Source organism: Arachis hypogaea, chromosome 16 (genome assembly GCF_003086295.3).
Source record: "Arachis hypogaea cultivar Tifrunner chromosome 16, arahy.Tifrunner.gnm2.J5K5, whole genome shotgun sequence".
In the NCBI taxonomy this organism is placed as follows: Eukaryota; Viridiplantae; Streptophyta; class Magnoliopsida; order Fabales; family Fabaceae; genus Arachis; species Arachis hypogaea.
This window is the reverse complement of record NC_092051.1, coordinates 54,122,945-54,142,928: the sequence shown is the minus strand read 5'-3', so window position 1 is coordinate 54,142,928 and position 19,984 is coordinate 54,122,945. Positions and strand designations below refer to the sequence as shown.

General features: G+C 40.0%; 1 non-coding gene across 1 annotated transcript; it reads right to left on the bottom strand.

Moving 5' to 3' along the window:
• Positions 1 to 12,299: 12,299 nt before the first annotated feature.
• Positions 12,300 to 12,407, bottom strand: LOC112760363 (small nucleolar RNA R71). Its single transcript, XR_003180807.1, has one exon. It is a non-coding gene; the product is annotated as a small nucleolar RNA R71 (small nucleolar RNA).
• Between the last annotated feature and the right edge of the window lie 7,577 nt (positions 12,408 to 19,984).

Here is a 19,984-nt window from a genome sequence, read left to right as displayed (position 1 = left end):
TTTTATGGTTAAACAAGGTATTGTTCTAGGACATGTTGTTTCTACTACTGGTATTTCAAAGGTAGATGTCAGTTTCGGTTTACCTTATCCCTCCTCCATGAGAGAAGTCCATTCGTTTCTTGGTCACGCAGGTTTCTACCGGCGGTTTATCAAGGACTTCAGAAAGGTAGCACTGTCTTTATGCCGACTACTACAGAAGGATGTTGAGTTCGAGCTGAGTGAGGACTGCATGGAAGCATTTGATTAGCTGAAGATCGCCTTGACTCAAGCTCCAATTATGAGAGGGCCAGACTGGAGCCAGCCATTTGAGATTATGTGTGATGCCTCCAACTATGTGATGACTTGCATCATGTACCCTTTTTTCTTGCATAAAAAGGACTATAAAAGGGCATAATCTCATTAGATCATCGTAATTCATGCATTAATTGATGAACATAATAGTACATTGCTTTGAAATGCGTTTGTGCTGAATTTTAGGTGAAAAAGACATCAAAAAGGGGAAGAGAACAACAAACAAGATGGGCGTGTGAAACGGGCGTGCCACTTAAAGCAAACGCCACAAAATTGCACTGGCATGGCATGCCAGGAGCTGGGTGTGGCTCGCCAGTACTAAAGTCCAGAGAGGATCCCCCAAGCATATACATGGGCGTGGCACGCCAGTACAAATTTTCAGAGAGAAACAATAAAGGCCACCAAAGGGGGCGTGGCACGACAGGAGCTGGGCGTGGCACGCCAAACCCATCACTTGAACCATGGGCGTGCCACTTGGTATCGAAGGCGTGGCACGCCAGCTTTAAAATCACTTGGGCGTGCCACTTAAGGAACCTGGCGTGGCACGCCAAGCTAAAAAGGACACAAATGAATGGGCGTGCCACTTGAGCAGCTTGGCGTGGCACGCTGGTACAAAATTCCAGAGAGGAAGTTGAAGGCTAAAAAAGGGCTGGGCATGCCACTTGAGCAGTAAGGCGTGGCACGCCAAGCTTCCACCCTTACTTGGTGACGGCAAGAATTGTTGTCGGTAAGGATTTCTCTTATAGAAAGAAGAATTTCGTTGTAAGCATAGCTCCAAACCAACAAACAATTCTCACATCAAACTAAATCTTGGTTTTGTCACATGTACAAATTCCAATGAAAATTAACTGAAGTATTTAAACCTCAGGTCGTCTCACAAGGAATTGCAACGAAGTGGTCAATTATTGGCTACGAAGGAACAAGGGGTTTGATTTTTAATAGGACAAGAAAAGTAAATGGCAAGAAAAGTAAATCAAGCAAGTAAGAAGGCAATTAATAAAGAGAGACATTCATGGCAAGGGTTGAGATCATAGGCTTTCTATCCTAGTCATATAATGATTAATTCATCTCATTTAGTCAACTCCAACACATAGGGAGAAAGTCAAACAAGATTAATCAATCATATCACAATAATAAACAAGAATTTATCTTATTACGTCATCCCCGAAGATGGAAGAAAGTATCATGTTATCCTCATACTCGGAAAAAGTCTAATAAGACTAGCTAATCTCAATCCAAATGTACTAATCAACTCACTAATAGAATTAGCAAAAGATTAGAGTCAATAGAAAACATACTAGCTAACAACTCTAGGTCACCCACATAAGTTGGGTTTTCATGACTCAAGATTGCCTAATTACTCTTCCAAGCCAAGAATGCTCAAAATCTACTCTAAGGCCTAACCAAGCATTTTGTCAAACACTTGGTGGGTACAAATGGAAAGTATGGTAAATGACAAGAAATAGTAAAATCTAACAACTACAAATAGCAAGGAAAGTAAATTCACCACTCAATTCATCAATAAAAAGAACTTCAAACTTTAAATTGCATTAAAGAGATCCAAATCCAACATAGGTTCATGAACATAAAAGAAGCATAAAAGTAAAATTAACACTACAAATCATGAGAATGAAGGAGTAGAAGTAAGAAATCATAAAAGAAATAAGATGAAAACATGTAATTGAACCTAGATCTAAGATGAAATACACTCAGAAACAAGTTGGATTTGGGCCTGGGCAGCTCAGGGATGTGGGTCGTGTTCCTCTATTTGGGCCTTTACTGGGCTTTCCTGTTGATTTGGCCGACCCTTTTGAGAACAGGTCGGATAGCCTGACCTAAATAGGTTGGTCGCTTTATCATCGAACATCTCGGGTCGGACAGCTCGACCCAGGGTATGAACAGTGCCCCTGCTTGAGCTCGGTCTTCTTTTGTTTTGGGGGCGAGTCCTTGACTTCGGTCCTTCCCTAATGAAGCCGAACTCAAGCATTTCGTCGATTCCTTTGTAGCGACTTTTGAATGTAGAACGTTTTCCTCTAAAAGCGCATGCTTTTATATCAGCACTTTGGGAACGTGTGACGGTTTATTACTTTCATTAATTAGTATTAATTGCCCCGTTTTCCTTTGGCTCTTTATTTTGATTTTCAAAAACCCAGAAACAGTTTCTCTTCTTCGCTCTTTTCGCAATTTCTTCCTTTGTTCTCTCGCTCTCTGTCTTTCGCTCACATTTCTGCTTTTCTTGTGTTGCAGCGTCGCTAGGCGATTTTTCTGGGCAGCTTTCATTTTCACGTCTCCTTTTTTCCCTTGAAGCTTCTTCCCTTTCCAAGTTAGTTCCATTCGTATTTTCTTTTTCTTTTTGTTGTTTTGGCTTTGTGATGAGGTTTTGAATTTGCTTTAAAGAAAGTTTGGATCTTTCTGTTTTGTCACACCTAATTGTTGTTGAAATGTGTGTTCTAGGAGTTTCTTTATCTTCTGCATGATCCTTTTTGCTTTTCCTGTTGCTTGATGCTTTTTAGGGCTTTTTGCATATTTTGTTGTTTCTATCTGATACTAATACTCAGAAAATCTGCATCTTTTCTTCACTTTGTTTGAAGATTGCTTTTTTGTCTGATTCTGATAAAGGTTGCGCCTTTGATGGTTTTCGTTTGGCGTGTTTGATGTTGTCGAAGCTTTTTGCTGATAGACTGTAAAAAGATAGTGGTTTTGATGAATTTTTAAACTTTTATGCTTGCTGTTTGAAAATCTTCTTTTCTTGTTTGGGGGAAGCCAAGACGTAAGCTGTATATTTTTCCAGAAACCTTGCTTTGTTACTACCTCCAAAGGATGCCCCAGGACTTTGGGTCTTGGGGTTTTCCTTTTCTGTTTGTTCTTCTGTATCATATTGGTTAAGTTGTTTTGACCTTTGCCCGAGATGCTTTTTAGTAATCCAATCTTCTTTTCTTATTGTAGGATTAGTTGGCCTCATGTCTTCTCGCAATAACATTGTAGAGATGTCTTCCAGAGTTTCTGAGGGGATGTCCGATTGGCTGGACTCCCTTGTCTTGATGTGTGTTTCTGTTGTGGATGATGAATTTTGCATAGAGCTGAGGAAGCGTCATAGGATTTGTGGTAACAGTGCCTGGGAGAGGGATTATGAGCTTGTTACTCCAGATTCTGATGAGAGGGTTTATTTTCCGACTTCCATCGAGGGGGAGCGTCCCTTCTTCTATGCCTACGAATATTTCTTCAGTCAACTGGACATTATTTTTCCTTTTACTGCTTTTGAGACCGACTTGTTGTGGTCGTGTAATATTGCCCCGTCCCAGCTTCACCCGAATTCCTGGGGTCTTATCTGTATTTTTCAGCTACTTTGCCAAGAGTTAGGTGTAACACCTTCTCAGGCTCTCTTCCTTTACCTGTTTGTTTCCGCCAAAAGAAAGCTTCCTGGGTTTCCTTCAGGTCTGCCCAGGGCCATAAAGTGTTTGCTATGTATGATGAGTCCTTTAAGGATTTCAAGAATTACTATTTAAAGTTCGTGCTGTCGAGGGGGCCCGCCCCTTTTTTCTTGATGAAAATGATGAGCCTTCTTTCCCTCTAGAGTGGCAGAAGGAGGTGAGAGTGTCTCGCTATTCCTGGGATATGCTTGACGATGTTGAGCATGCCTTTGTTGTTGTTCTTGAGGATTTATGGGGAGCACCACCACATCTTGATACAAAAAGGTTTTTGAATGACCCATCCCTGGTCCGGGCTGTGTTGGGTATTTGCCTGACTTGTTTCTATACTTGTTTCTTAGTTTGGCTTCCTCATCTTGTGATTGTAACCCTTTATTGTGGCTGATTTTGTGTTTGCAGAGATGTCAAAAAACAACGAATCCATGAAGGCCTTCAAAAGGGCAAAGAAGGCGACTGCTGCTCAGAACATCTCGGCCAAGGCAGCCGGGGAGGGATCTTCCCAAGTGCAAGTAAAGCCACCTATGCCGAGTTCTCCTGGACCGAGGAAGGTGATCCCTACTCCTCGGGTTCGTCTGGCTGACCCTCCACCGACTTCTGCCTCTAGTTCTGGTGCTCTTCCCAACAAGAAACAAAAAACAGCTGAGCCTTTCAACCTTGATGCTCTTGACTTTAATGCAATTGAATTTGTGGATCAACAAATCGGTCCCTACGGTGCCCTTCTTATGGATGATGTGTCGCTCCTTCGCCATCTGGACTTTATAACTCGAAGTAGTGTTAGAATGGCGTATATGGGGCTGCCCTATACCGGACTGCTCAAAATCTTCCTATCCACGCCACCAAAGCCTTTATGGAGGAGGCTAAACAGGAGTTTGATCGGATGAAAGGCCTAAAGGAGGAGCTTGAAGTAAAGGTAGCCAAGTTGTAGAAGGATCTGGAGAACGAGAAGGCGAGTTCACTTTCTCTGGCAGCTTCTGTAAGGCTGGCCGAGGACACGGCACTTAGGCATAAAGACAGCTACGTTACATCCTATCGGGAAGGAATGCGTCTGAAGGCGGAGTTGGAGAACGCCCGAGCTGATTACTCCGAGCTCCAGGGTCATCTTGTTGGTAGCGTAACTGCTGCTTATGAGAACCTAAAAGAGCATGTTCGGATTATTGCTCCCGAGGCCGACCTTACTCTCTTCAGCTTGGATAGTGTTGTCAGGGATGGTAAGATTGTCCCTGATGACGAGGATGATGATGATGTCGATCCCCTCCCTGTGTCTTCTGCCAAGGTGTCAGCTCCTGCTGTTCTTCCTGCCGAGGTCGGCCCTCCCGCTTCTGATCCTGACTGCCAGATCTTAAATCGGGACGATGGTACTGTGGATGCTGTTCCTCTCCAGGCTCGCCCTCCTTCTCCTCAGACTGATGCTGCTGAAAAGTCTTCTAATCTTTAGCTGATTTATTTTGGATATTTGTGTAGTTGGCCCAGTTTGTAGGCTTTAAAACTCTTTATTTCGTGGTTGGTTTCTTTTGCTGACACTCTTTCTGGTTGCTTGTTTAGCAACCCATTATTTTGAAAAACACAACGAGTATCTTCTAAGCTTTTGGGTCTGACCCTGAAGCTTTGTTATTTTATGTCATGCTTGCTTTCGCCTGTCTTAGCTTTTATATGTTTCGAGAATGTTGAAGCCTTGTTGCTCAGCCTCTTTGAACTGCTTTGTACTTGGAGGTCGTAGATGCGTAGATCCAATTAGCAATCCATGACCGACTTCTTTGTCCTTTTCCAAGTAGTTGACCGACGTCGTCATGTCGATCTTTTCTCGGTTATTTTTAGTAATCTTCTTTTTTGGACCTTGGTCAGGTCTCTTTCAGAGATTACTTTTATAACTTGTTTGTTGTAGGAAACCGACTTCGTTACGTCGATCTCTTCTAAGTTATTTTTGTAATCCTCTTTCTTGGATCTTTGTCGGATCTCTTTCAGGGATTACTTTTATAACTTGTTTGTTGTAGGGGACCGACTTCATTATGTCGATCTCTTCTAAGTTATTTTTGTAATCCTCTTTCTTGGATATTTGTCAAATCTCTTTCAGGGATTACTTTTATAACTTGTTTTTTGTAGGAAACCGACTTCGTTACGTCGATCTCTTCTAAGTTATTTTTGTAATCCTCTTTCTTGGATCTTTGTCGGATCTCTTTCAGGGATTACTTTTATAACTTGTTTGTAGGAGGTCGACTTCTTTGCGTCGTCATCTTTCTAAGTTATTTTTGTAGTCCTCTTTTTTGGACATTTGTCAAGTCTCTTTCAGGGACTACTTTTATAACTTTTCATTTTGGGCTGACTTTGTCATGTCGGCCCCTTCTAAGTTAAAGTAATCCTCTTTAATAGGGTTGGCCAGACCTCTTTCCAGGGTTTACTTATAACTTGGGTTGACTTTGTCCGACTTCTTAACGTCGGCCAGTCTTTAAGTTATTATTTAGCAATCCATAAGACCTCGTCAGGTTCTTTTTCGGATCATGATGCCAGGGCATTTTGGCCAGTTTCACTGACCTATTCTTTATGGTTTTAAGGTAATTTCATGCATTTTCTTAGGAAATAAGCAAGTTTTGGGTAAATAATCACTTACATCTTGATTTAAGCAAACATTGTGAGTTTTACATGATTTCATGAGAATTATGCATGAATTAAAGGACAAATTGATTGATGCATGTCTCATAACTTGGATTAGAGCTTTGATGCACTTTATTGCTTGATTTCAGGACGAAGGAAGCAAGGAAGAACCACGTTAGTAGCCACGTTAGTCTAGCTAACGTGACCACTAACGTGGAATGAAGGCTAGCTTGCAACGTTAATGAGAAAAGTGATTGCCAATAACGCCTTCGTGAGCCATCATAGCCCACGTCAGTTGCCACGTTAACTATGTTAACGTGGAAGCTAACGTGGAAGAGAAGTAGAACTCCAACGTTAGTGGTAAAAGTAAGTGCCACTAACGTTCCAAAAAGGGCAATTGGCCACGTTAAGAGCCACGTTAACTTAGTTAACGTGAGCTCTAACGTGGAAGAAGAAGATGATGCCAACGTTAGTGACACTCACCTTTGTCACTAACGTTGGACTAAGCCCATATTGGCTATGTTAAAAGCCACGTTAACCTAGTTAATGTGGACTCTAACGTGGAGTGAGCAAGAATCACCAACGTTAGTGACACTCACCTTTGTCCCTAACGTTGGATTGAGCCACTATGAGCTAGGTTAGTTACCACGTTAATTACATTAACGTGGAAGCTAACGTGGAGAAGAGGGATGATGAGCCAACGTTAGTGACACTCACCTTTGTCACTAACGTTGGAGATGGCTATCAATACCACGTTAGAAGTCACGTTAACCTAGTTAACGTGAACTCTAACGTGGGAAGTAGGGGCGTTCTGAAGCGTTAGTGACAAAGGTAAGTGTCACTAATGCTCTCGAAGATTTGGCAAGCCTACATTAAAGGCCACATTAACTATTCTAATGTGAACTCTAACGTAGGGAGAAAGGGGTACTCCCAACGTTATTGAAAAAGGTAAACCCCAGTAACGTTTGCGAAGGGCCAAGGGTCAACATTAGTGGTCACGTTAGTGCCACTAACGTTGAAGTTAACGTGGACCACTTTAGGTTAGAAACGTTAGTGAAAAAGGTGATTGTCACTAACGTTCTCAACCCCGCATTTTCACTTAACGTTAACACCACTAACGCCCTAAGCTAGAGTCCCTGCCTACTTCACACTTTCTCTGCAAGTAAAGCTAAGCCCACTAAAGAAGATAGCTGCTTCAACTCAAGATCCAAAGGCCCATATCCAAGACTTGAAGAGCCAACTAGAAGATCAGAAGAATAGTATAAATAGGGAGAGCTTTGAACTATAAAGGAGCTTTTGGCATTATTAGAATTACTCTTTGTAATTTACTTTCTCTGCACTTTTAGTTTAACTTTCAGAATGTACTCTCCATCTTTTCTTTCCATTCCCAGAGCTATGAACAACTAAACCCCTTTCATTGGGTTAGGGAGCTCTGTTGTAATTTGATGGATCAATAATAGTTTTCATTATTCTTCTTCTTTCTTTTCTCTTGATTTCACTAGAAAGCTTTCAATCTTCATCTAATTAACTAGTTATCTTGGAAAAGAAGCTATTCATACTTGGATCTCTTCTGAACCTTGGAAAAGGGATGAAGAGATCATGCTAGAAATGCTTTCTCATGTTGGACCAAATTGGGGTTTGGGCGGATATGGTGACATATAATTCTCCCAATACTTTGATTTGGAAATACATGTGGTATAATCAGTGACCACACTTCATCTCTTCTCATGAGCAATTAGACCAAGGAATTGGCTATTGATATGATTTGAGAGATTGAATTACCAAGGAATTGGAATTCAATCACTTAAGATTGCCAAGGAGATCAATGAATGCATTGATTGAGGAAGAGATGAAAATGAACTTGATCCGGAGAATGCAACATCTCCTAAGCCCAATGAATTCCTGATGAGCGGATAATTTATACGCTTTTTGGCATTGTTTTTAGTATGTTTTTAGTAGAATCTAGTTACTTTTAGGGATGTTTTCATTAGTTTTTATGTTAAATTCATATTTCTGGACTTTCCTATGAGTTTTTGTGTTTTTCTATGATTTCAGGTATTTTCTGGCTGAAATTGAGGGACTTGAGCAAAAATCAGATTCAGAGGTTGAAGAAGGACTGCTGATGCTGTTGGATTCTGACCTCCCTGCACTCAAAGTAGATTTTCTTGAGCAAGATAACTCAAAATGGCGCGCTTCCAATTGCGTTGGAAAGTAGACATCCAGGGCTTTCCAGCAATGTATAATAGTCCATACTTTGACCGCCTTTAGACGACGTAAAAGGGCGTTGAACGCCAGTTCTACGCTGCTGTCTGGAGTTAAACGCCAGAAACACGTCACAAACCAGAGTTGAACGCCAGAAATATGTTACAACCTGGCGTTCAACTCCAGAAAGAGCCTCTGCACGTGTAACATTCAAGCTCAGCCCAAGCACACACCAAGTGGGCCCCGGAAGTGGATTTATGCATCAATTACTTACTTCTGTAAACCCTAGTAACTAGTATAGTATAAATAGGACTTTTTACTATTGTATTAGACATCTTTGGATTATCTTTTGATCTTTGGAACATCTTTGGATGCCTAGTTCTTAGATCATGGGGGATGGCCTCTCGGCCATGCCTGGACCTTTCACTTATGTATTTTTAACGGTAGAGTTTCTACACTCCATAGATTAAGGTGTGGAGCTCTGCTGTTCCTCATGAATTAATGCAAAGTACTACTGTTTTCTATTCAATTCAACTTATTCCACTTCTAAGATATTCATTCGCACTTCAACCTGAATGTGATGAACGTGACAATCATCATCATTCCCTATGAACGCGTGCCTGACAACCACTTTCGTTCTGCCTTAGATTGAATGAGTATCTCTTGGATCTCTTAATCAGAATCTTCGTGGTATAAGCTAGATTGATGGCGGCATTCATGAGAGTCTGGAAAGTCTAAACCTTGTCTGTGGTATTCCGAGTAGGACTCTGGGATTGAATGACTGTGACGAACTTCAAACTCGCGAGTGCTGGGCGTAGTGACAGACGCAAAAGGAGGGTGAATCCTATTCCAGTATGATCGACAACCTCAGATGATTAGCCGTGCTGTGACAGAGCATTTGGACCATTTTCACAAGAGGATGGGATGCAGCCATTGACAAGGGTGATGCCTCCAGACGATTAGCCATGCAGTGACAGCGCATCGGACCATTTTCCAGAGAGGATAAAAAGTAGCCATTGACAACGGTGATGTCCTTACATAAAGCCAGCCACGGAAAGGAATAAGACTGATTGGATGAAGACAGCGGGAAAGCAGAGGTTCAGAGGAACGAAAGCATCTCTATACACTTATCTGAAATTCTCACCAATGATATACATAAGTGTTTCTATCCTTATTTTTTGTTTACTTATTATTTAATTTCGAAAACTCCATAACCTTTTGATATCCGCCTGACTGAGATTTACAAGGTGACCATAGCTTGCTTCATACCAACAATCTCCATGGGATCGACCCTTACTCACGTAAGGTTTATTACTTGGACGACCCAGTGCACTTGCTGGTTAGTTGTATCGAAGTTGTGAATGAAAAACGATTTATTAAGACGTGCGTACAGAGTTTTTAGTGCCGTTGCCTGAGATCACAATTTCGTGCACCAAGTTTTTGGCGCCGTTGCCGGGGATTGTTCGAGTTTGAACAACTGACGGTTCATCTTGTTGCTCAGATTAGGTAATTTTCTTTTTGTTTTATTTTCAAAAATTTTTTTAAAAAAAATCTTTCAAAAATTTCTCCTTTGTTTTCGAAAAAAATTTTAAAATAAAAATTTTTTCAAAAATATATTTTTCTTCAGAATTTTTAAGTATAAATTCTAGTGTTTCATGAAGCATGTTGAAACCTGGCTGGCTGTAAAGCCATGTCTAATTCTTTTGGATAGGGAATGTTAGGCGTGTCATGTCTGAGTTACATACTAAAGCTTGGCTGGCTATTAAACCATGCCTAACCCTCGGATTGGAGCTTTAAACTAAGAATACAAGATTCCTGGAATTCATATTAAAAATTTTGGAATCCTTATTTCTCTTTTTCTAAATAATTTTCGAAAAATATAAAATAAAAATACAAAAAATCCAAAAAAATAAAAAAAATTATAAAAATAAAAAATATTTCATGTTTCTTGTTTGAGTCTTGAGTCAAGTTGAAAGTTTGGTGTCAATTGCATATTCATCTTGCATTTTTCTAAAAATTCATGCATTCATAGTGTTCTTCATGATCTTCAAGTTGTTCTTGGTAAGTCTTCTTGTTTGATCTTGATGTTTTCATGTTTTGTGTCTTTTCTTATTTTTCATTTGCATTCTTGCATTCATAGTGTCTATACATGAAAAATTTTTAAGTTTGGTGTCTTGCATGTTTTCTTTGCATAAAAAATTTTTCAAAAATAAGTTCTTGATGTTCATCTTGACATTCAAAGTGTTCTTGGTGTTCATCTTGACATTCATAGCATTCTTGCATGCATTCATTGTTTTGATCTAAAATTTTTGTGCATTGAGTCTTTTTCATGTTTTTCCCTCTCATCATTAAAAATTCAAAAATCAAAAAAATATCTTCCCCTTTTTCTCTCATAAATTTCGAAAATTTGGATTGACTTTTTCAAAAATTTTTAAAAATCTTATCTTTTTCAAAAATAAAATATTTTTTATTTTTCTTAGTTATTTTTGAAAATTTTAAAAATATTTTTCAAAAATCTTTTTCTTATCTTTATCTCCTAATTTTCGAAAATAACATCATCAATTAATGTTTTGATTCAAAAATTTCAATTTGTTACTTGCTTGTTAAGAAAGATTCAAACTTTGAGTTCTAGAATCATATCTTGTGATTTCTTGTGAATCAAGTCATTAATTGTGATTTTAAAAATCAAATATTTTTCAAAACTAATTTCAATCATATCTTTTCAAAAATATCTTTCTATCTTATCTTTTTCAAAAGCTTATCTTTTTCAAAAATTTGAATCTTTTCTAACTTCTTATCTTCTTATCTTTTCAAAATTGATTTTCAAATTTGTTTCAACTAACTAACTAACTTTTTGTTTGTTTCTTATCTTTTTCAAAACTCCCTAACTAACTCTCTCTCTCTAATTTTCGAAAATATCTCCCTCTTTTTCAAAATTTCTTTTTAATTAATTAATTATTTTAATTTTTTATTTTAATTTTCGAAAAATTACTAACCTTTTTCAAAAACTATTTTCGAAAATCACTAACTCTTTTTCAAAAATAATTTTTGAAAATTCTCCTTCTCTCTCATCTCCTTCTGTTTATTCATCTACTAACATCTCTTCCTCACATCACTCACCAAAAATCCGAACTCCCTCTCTCTCTGAGTTCAGATTTTCTCTTCTTCTTTTCTTCTTCTACTTACATAAGGGAACCTCTATACCTGGGTAAAAAGGACCCCTATTATTATTATTTTTCTATCCCTCTTTTTCATATGAGCAGGAGTAAGGACAAGAACATTCTTGTTGAAGCAGATCCAGAACCTGAAAGGACTCTGAAGAGGAAACTAAGAGAAGCTAAATTACAACAATCCAGCAAGCACCTTTCAGAAATTTTCGAACAAGAAGAGGAGATGGCAACCGAAAATAATAATAATTCAAGGAGGATGCTTGGTGACTTTACTACACCTAATTCCAATTTACATGGAAGAAGCATCTCCATTCCTGCCATTGGAGCAAACAATTTTGAGCTGAAACCTCAATTAGTTTCTCTGATGCAGCAGAACTGCAAGTTTCATGGACTTTCATCTGAAGATCCTTTTCAGTTCTTAACTGAATTCTTGCAGATATATGATACTGTTAAGACTAATGGAGTAGATCCTGAAGTCTACAGGCTCATGCTTTTCCCTTTTGCTGTGAGAGACAGAGCTAGAATATGGTTGGACTCTCAACCTAAGGATAGCCTGAACTCTCGCGATAAGCTGGTCAAGGCTTTCTTAGCCAAGTTCTTTCCTCCTCAAAAGCTGAGTAAGCTTAGAGTGGATGTTCAGACCTTCGGACAGAAAGAAGGTGAATCCCTCTATGAAGCTTGGGAGAGATACAAAGGACTGACCAAAAAGTGTCCTTCTGACATGCTTTCAGAATGGACCATCCTGGATATATTCTACGATGGTCTGTCTGAATTAGCTACGATGTCATTAGATACTTCGGCAGGTGGATCCATTCACCTAAAGAAAACGCCTGCAGAAGCTCAAGAACTCATTGACATGGTTGCTAATAACCAGTTTATGTACACTTCTGAGAGGAATCCTGTGAGTATGGGACGCCTCAGAAGAAGGGAGTTCTTGAAATTGATACTCTAAATGCCATATTGGCTCAGAATAAAATATTGACTCAGCAAGTCAATATGATTTCTCAGAGTTTGAATGGAATGCAAGCTGCATCCAACAGTACTCAAGAGGCATCTTCTGAAGAAGAAGCTTATGATCCTGAAAACCCTGCAATAGCAGAGGTGAATTACATGGGTGAACCTTATGGAAACACCTATAATTCATCATGGAGAAATCATCCAAATCTCTCATGGAAGGATCAACAAAAGCCTCAACAAGGCTTTAATAATGGTGGAAGATACAGGTTTAGCAATAGCAAGCCTTTTCCATCATCCACTCAGCAACAGACAGAGAATTTTGAACAAAATGCCTCTAATTTAGCAAACTTAGTCTCTGATCTATCTAAGGCCACTGTATGTTTCATGAATGAAACAAGGTCCTCCATTAGAAGTTTGGAAGCACAAGTGGGCCAGCTGAGTAAAAGGATCACTGAAATCCCTCCTAGTACTCTCCCAAGCAATACAGAAGAAAATCCAAAAGGAGAGTGCAAGGCCATTGATATAACCATCATGGCCGAATCCAAAGAGGAAGGGGAGGGCGTAAATCCTAGTGAGGAAGACTCCCTGGGACGTCCAGTGATCAATAAGGAGTTTCCCTCTGAGGAACCAAAGGAATATGAGGCTCATCTAGAGACCATAGAGATTCCATTGAACCTCCTTATGCCATTCATGAGCTCTGATGAGTATTCCTCTTCTGAAGAGAATGAGGATGTTACTGAAGAGCAAGCTGCCAAGTTTCTTGGTGCAATCATGAAGCTGAATGCCAAGTTATTTGGTATTGAGGCTTGGGAAGATGAACCTCCCTTGTTCACCAATGAACTAAGTGATCTGGATCAACGGACATTGCCTCAGAAGAAACAGGATCCTGGAAAGTTTGTAATACCTTGTACCATAGGCAACATGATCTTTGAAAAGGCTCTGTGTGACCTTGGTTCAGGGATAAACCTCATGCCCCTCTCTGTAATAGAGAGACTGGGAATCTATGGGGTGCAAGCTGCTAAAATCTCATTAGAAATGGCAGACAATTCAAGAAAACAGGCTTATGGACAAGTAGAGGACGTGTTAGTAAAGGTTGAAGGCCTTTACATCCCTGCTGATTTCATAATCCTTGATACTGGAAAGGATGAGGATGAATCCATCATCCTTGGAAGACCTTTCCTAGCCACAACAAGAGCTGTGATTGATGCTGACAGAGGTGAATTAGTCCTTCAATTGAATGAGGACTCCCTTGTGTTTACAACTCAAGGTTACCCTTCTGTAAACATGGAAAAGAGGCACAGTAAGCTTCTCTCAAAACAGAGTCAACCAGAGCCCCCACAGTCAAACTCTAAGTTTGGTGTTGGGAGGCCACAACTAAACTCTAAGTTTGGTGTTGAACTTCCATATCCAAACTCTAAGTTTGGTGTTGGAAAGTATCAACAATGCTCTGAACATCTGTGAGGCTCCATGAGAGCCCACTGTCAAGCTATTGACATTAAAGAAGCGTTGTTGGGAGGCAACCCAATTTTTATTTAATTATATTTTTCTTAGTTATATGTCTTTGTAGGTACATGATCATGTGGAGTCACAAAATAAATAAAAAAATTGAAAACGGAATCAAAAACAGAAGAAGAAAAATCACACCCTGGAGGAAGACCTTACTGGCGTTTAAACGCCAGTAAGAAGCATCTGGCTGGCGTTCAACGCCAGGACAGAGCATGGTTCTGGCGCTGAACGCCCAAAATGGGCAGCATCTGGGCGTTTGAATGCCAGAATTGCACCCTGGAGAGAGCTGGCGCTGAACGCCCAGAACAAGCATGGTTCTGGCGTTCAACGCCAGAAATGGGCAACAAATGGGCGTTCAACGCCCAGAACAAGCACCAATCTGGCGCTGAACGCCTAGAGTTGTGTGCAAGGGCATTTTGCATGCCTAATTTGGTGCAAGGTTGTAAATCCTTGAACACCTCAGGATCTGTGGACCCCACAGGATCCCCACTACCTCCACTCACTTCTTCTTACCCCTCTTTCACACAATCCCATAAACACTCTTCCCCAAAACTCTTCACCAATCACCTCAATCTCTCTTCCCTATCACCACTTCACCACTCACATCCATCCACTCTTCCCCATAAACCTACCTCATAAACACCACCTACCTTCAAAATTCAAAATCAATTTCCCACCCAATCCCACCCATATAGTCGAATACACACATCCCTCTATCTCCTCCATATCTTCTTCTTCTTCATCTATTCTTTCTTCTCTTGCTCGAGGGCGAGCAATATTCTAAGTTTGGTGTGGTAAAAGCATAAGCTTTTTGTTTTTCCATTACCATTAATGGCACCTAAGGCCAGAGAAACCTCAAGAAAGAGAAAAGAGAAGGCAATTGCTTCCACCTCTGAGCCATGGGAGATGGAAAGATTCATCTCACAAGCCCATCACTAAGAAAAGGATGGAGCAAGCAAAAGAGCCCATTCATGGATCTCAAGAGACGCATGAAGCTCATCACCATGAGATCCCGGAGATGCCTCAAATGCATTTTCCTCCACAAAACTATTGGGAGAAAATCAACACCTCCCTAGGAGAATTAAGTTCCAACATGGGACAACTAAGGGTGGAACATCAAGAGCACTCCATCATCCTTCATGAAATAAGAGAAGATCAAAAAGCAATGAGGGAGGAGCAACAAAGACAAGGAAGAGACATAGAAGAGCTCAAGGACATCATTGGTTCCTCAAGAAGGAAACGCCACCATCACTAAGGTGGACTCATTCCTTGTTCTTATTCTCTGTTTTTCGTTTTCTCTATGTTAAGTGCTTATCCATGTTTGTGTCTTCATTACATGATCATTAGTATTTAGTAACTTTGTCCTAAAGTTATGAATGTCCTATGAATCCATCACCTCTCTTAAATGAAAACTGTTTTAATTCAAAAGAACAAGAAGTACATGAGTTTCGAATTTATCCTTGAACTTAGTTTAATTATATTGATGTGGTGACAATACTTTTTATTTTTTGAATGAATGCTTGAACAGTGCATATGTCTTTTGAAGTTGTTGTTTAAGAATGTTAAATATGTTGGCTCTTGAAAGAATGATGACAAGGAGATATGTTATTTGATAATCTGAAAAATCATAAAAATGATTCTTGAAGCAAGAAAAAGCAGCAAAGAACAAAGCTTGCAGAAAAAAAATAGCGAAAAAAAATAAAAAAAAAAAAGAGAAAAAGCAAGCAGAAAAAGCCAAAGCTCTTAAAACCAAAAGGCAAGAGCAAAAAGCCAATAACCCTTAAAACCAAAAGGCAAGGGTAAATAAAAAGGATCCCAAGGCTTTGAGCATCAGTGGATAGGAGGGCCTAAAGGAATAAAATCATGGCCTAAGCGGCTAAACCAAGCTGTCCCTAACCATGTGCTTGTGGCGTGAAGGTGTCAAGTGAAAACTTGAGACTGAGCGGTTAAAGTCAAGGTCCAAAGCAAAAGAAGAGTGTGCTTAAGAACCCTGGACACCTCTAATTGGGGACTTTAGCAAAGCTGAGTCACAATCTGAAAAGGTTCACCCAATTATGTGTCTGTGGCATTTATGTATCCGGTGGTAATACTGGAAAACAAAGTGCTTAAGGCCACGGCCAAGACTCATAATATAGCTGTGTTCAAGAATCATCATACTGAACTAGGAGAATCAATAACACTATCTGAACTCTGAGTTCCTATAGATGCCAATCATTCTGAACTTAAATGGATAAAGTGAGATGCCAAAACTATTCAAGAGGCAAAAAGCTACAAGTCCCGCTCATCTGATTGGAGCTATGTTTCATTGATAGTTTGGAATTTATAGTATATTCTCTTCTTTTTATCCTAATTTATTTTTGGTTGCTTGGGGACAAGCAACAATTTAAGTTTGGTGTTGTGATGAGCGGATAATTTATACGCTTTTTGGCATTGATTTTAGTATGTTTTTAGTAGAATCTAGTTACTTTTAGGGATGTTTTCATTAGCTTTTATGTTAAATTCACATTTCTGGACTTTACTATGAGTTTGTGTGTTTTTCTGTGATTTCAGGTATTTTCTGGCTGAAATTGAGGGACTTGAGCAAAAATCAGATTCAGAGGTTGAAGAAGGACTACTGATGCTGTTGGATTCTGATTTCCCTGCACTCAAAGTAGATTTTCTGGAGCTACAGAACTCAAAATGGCACGCTTCCAATTGCGTTGGAAAGTAGACATCCAGGGATTTCCAGCAATGTATAATAGTTCATACTTTGACCGAGTTTAGACGACGTAAAAGGGCGTTGAACACCAGTTCTACGCTGCTGTCTAGAGTTAAACGCCAGAAACACGTCACAAACCAGAGTTGAACGCCAGAAATACGTTACAACCTGGCGTTCAACTCCAGAAAGAGCCTCTGTACGTGTAACATTCAAGCTCAGCCCAAGCACACACCAAGTGGGCCCCGGAAGGGGATTTATGCATCAATTACTTACTTCTGTAAACCCTAGTAACTAGTATAGTATAAATAGGACTTTTTACTATTGTATTAGACATCTTTGCATTATTTTTTGATCTTTGGAACATCTTTGGACGCCTAGTTCTTAGATCATGGGGGCTGGCCTCTCAGCCATGCCTGGACCTTTCACTTATGTTTTTTTAACGGTAGAGTTTCTACACTCTATAGATTAAGGTGTGGAGCTCTGCTGTTCCTCATGAATTAATGCAAAGTACTACTGTTTTCTATTCAATTCAACTTATTCCGCTTCTAAGATATTCATTCGCACTTCAACCTGAATGTGATGAACGTGACAATCATCATCATTCCCTATGAACGCGTGCCTGACAACCACTTTCGTTCTACCTTAGATTGAATGAGTATCTCTTGGATCTCTTAATCAGAATCTTCGTGGTATAAGCTAGATTGATGGCGGCGTTCATGAGAGTCCGGAAAGTCTAAACCTTGTCTGTGGTATTTCGAGCAGGACTCTGGGATTGAATGACTGTGACAAACTTCAAACTCGTGAGTGCTGGGCGTAGTGACAGACGCAAAAGGAGGGTGAATCCTATTCCAGTATGATCGAGAACCTCAGATGATTAGTCGTGCTGTGACAGAGCATTTGGACCATTTTCACAAGAGGATGGGATGCAGCCATTGACAAGGGTGATGCCTCCAGACGATTAGCCATGCAGTGACAGCGCATCGGACCATTTTCCAGAGAGGATAAAAAGTAGCCATTGACAACGGTGATGTCCTTACATAAAGCCAGCCATGGAAAGGAATAAGACTGATTGGATGAAGACAGCGGGAAAGCAGAGGTTCAGAGGAACGAAAGCATCTCTATACACTTATCTGAAATTCTCACCAATGTTATACATAAGTGTTTCTATCCTTATTTTATGTTTACTTATTATTTAATTTCAAAAACTCCATAACCTTTTGATATCCGCCTGACTGAGATTTACAAGGTGACCATAGCTTGCTTCATACCAACAATCTCCGTGGGATCGACCCTTACTCACGTAAGGTTTATTACTTGGACGACCCAGTGCACTTGCTGGTTAGTTGTATCGAAGTTGTGAATGAAAAACGATTTATTAAGATGTGCGTACAGAGTTTTTAGCGCTGTTGCCTGAGATCACAATTTCGTGCACCAATTCCCCATTTCTGATCTTACCCATTCTCTTTACTTTATGCCAATCACTTCTATGATCATCTTCCCCATTCCCATTTACAATTCTGCAATTTACTTTCCGTCATTTATTTTCAGCTCTTTATTTCCAGCATTTACATTTTCTGCTATTTACTTTCCCGCCATTTAATTTCCTGCAACTCTCAAACCACATTCTGCTTAGCTCAACTAGAACATTCCTCCAATTAAAGTTGCTTGACCAATCAATCCCTGTGGGATTCGAACTCACTCTTTTGTGAGTTATTACTTGATGACAATTCGGTATACTTGCCGAGGGAGATTTGTTAAGGGACAAGTTTTCGTGCATCAGATCACTTTCAATAAATTCTTACATTATTCTGTGTTCATCTTTGCCGATTTGTAGAAGGTGTTTGCTATCTTTAGATCGTCTTTTAGGTGAATCGCATTTTCACCTTTATCGGACGATTGTCTTTATCGTGACCGTGCAGTGAAATTGTTTTTCACTTTATGCCGATCTGTTGCTTTATAATCGGACGATGAATGCTTCAGATTAATGCATCTTGGAAGCTTGAAGAATATCTAAAATATATATTTTATTCAAAGAAAAGTGCAAATATATACATGTGGGAGTTTTTCATCCCTTTAAGTCGGATAGTGTCTGAGTCTCAACTTGGTGCCTCATTAAAAAACCCTTTCAGGAAAAAGAGTGCATCCAATAGTGAGATCTTTTACTTTTTCTAGCTGTAGTACCTTCTTAGGTTGCAGGCGTGCCATGATCTAGGAAGCTCTCATCCATCGAGTTCGGACAGTCTGTAGTAGCCCTTCCCAAGTACTTCTACAACTCGGTAGGGTCCTTTCCAGTTTGCTGCCAACTTTCCTTCTCCTGGTCGAGTTGTTCCAATATCATTTTGGATTAGGATGAGATCATTCTCTGTGAAACTTCTTGGCACTACCCTTTGATTATATCTAGAAACCATTCGACGTTTTAGTGCTTCTTCCCTGATCCAAGCTCTTTCTTGGATTTCAGGTAGTAGGTCGAGCTCTTCTCTCTGAAGTTGGGAGTTTGCTCCCTCATTGTAATGAACTACTCTGGGCGATCCTTCCTCAATCTCTACTGGAATCAACGCCTCTATTTCGTATGCTAACCGGAGGGGGGATTCCTTTGTGGTGGAGTGTGGCGTCGTTCGATATGCCCATAGAACTTGTGGAAGCTCTTCTGCCCAAGCTCCCTTTGCGTCTTGTAATCTCTGTTTTAACCCGGCCAATATGACTTTGTTGGCAGCTTCAGCCTGTCCATTGGCTTGCGGATGTTCCACGGAGGTGTATTGGTGCTTTATGTTCAAGTCGGCTACTAATTTTCTGAAGCCTGCATCTGTGAATTGAGTGCCATTGTCTGTGGTGATGGAGTGTGGAACCCCGAACCTTGTGACAATGTTTCTATATAGGAATTTTTGGCTTCTTTGATCAATGGCGTTGGCTAGGGGCTCTGCCTCGATCCAATTTGTGAAATAGTCTACCCCTACTATGAGGAATTTAACTTGTCCTGATCCCTGGGGGAAGGGTCCGAGAAGATCAAGTCCCCATTTTGCAAACGGCCAAGGCGAAGTTACGCTGATGAGCTCTTCTGGCGGGGCGATGTGAAAGTTGGCATGTTTCTGACATGGTGGACATGTCTTTACAAATTCTGTAGCTTCTTTCTGTAGAGTTGGCCA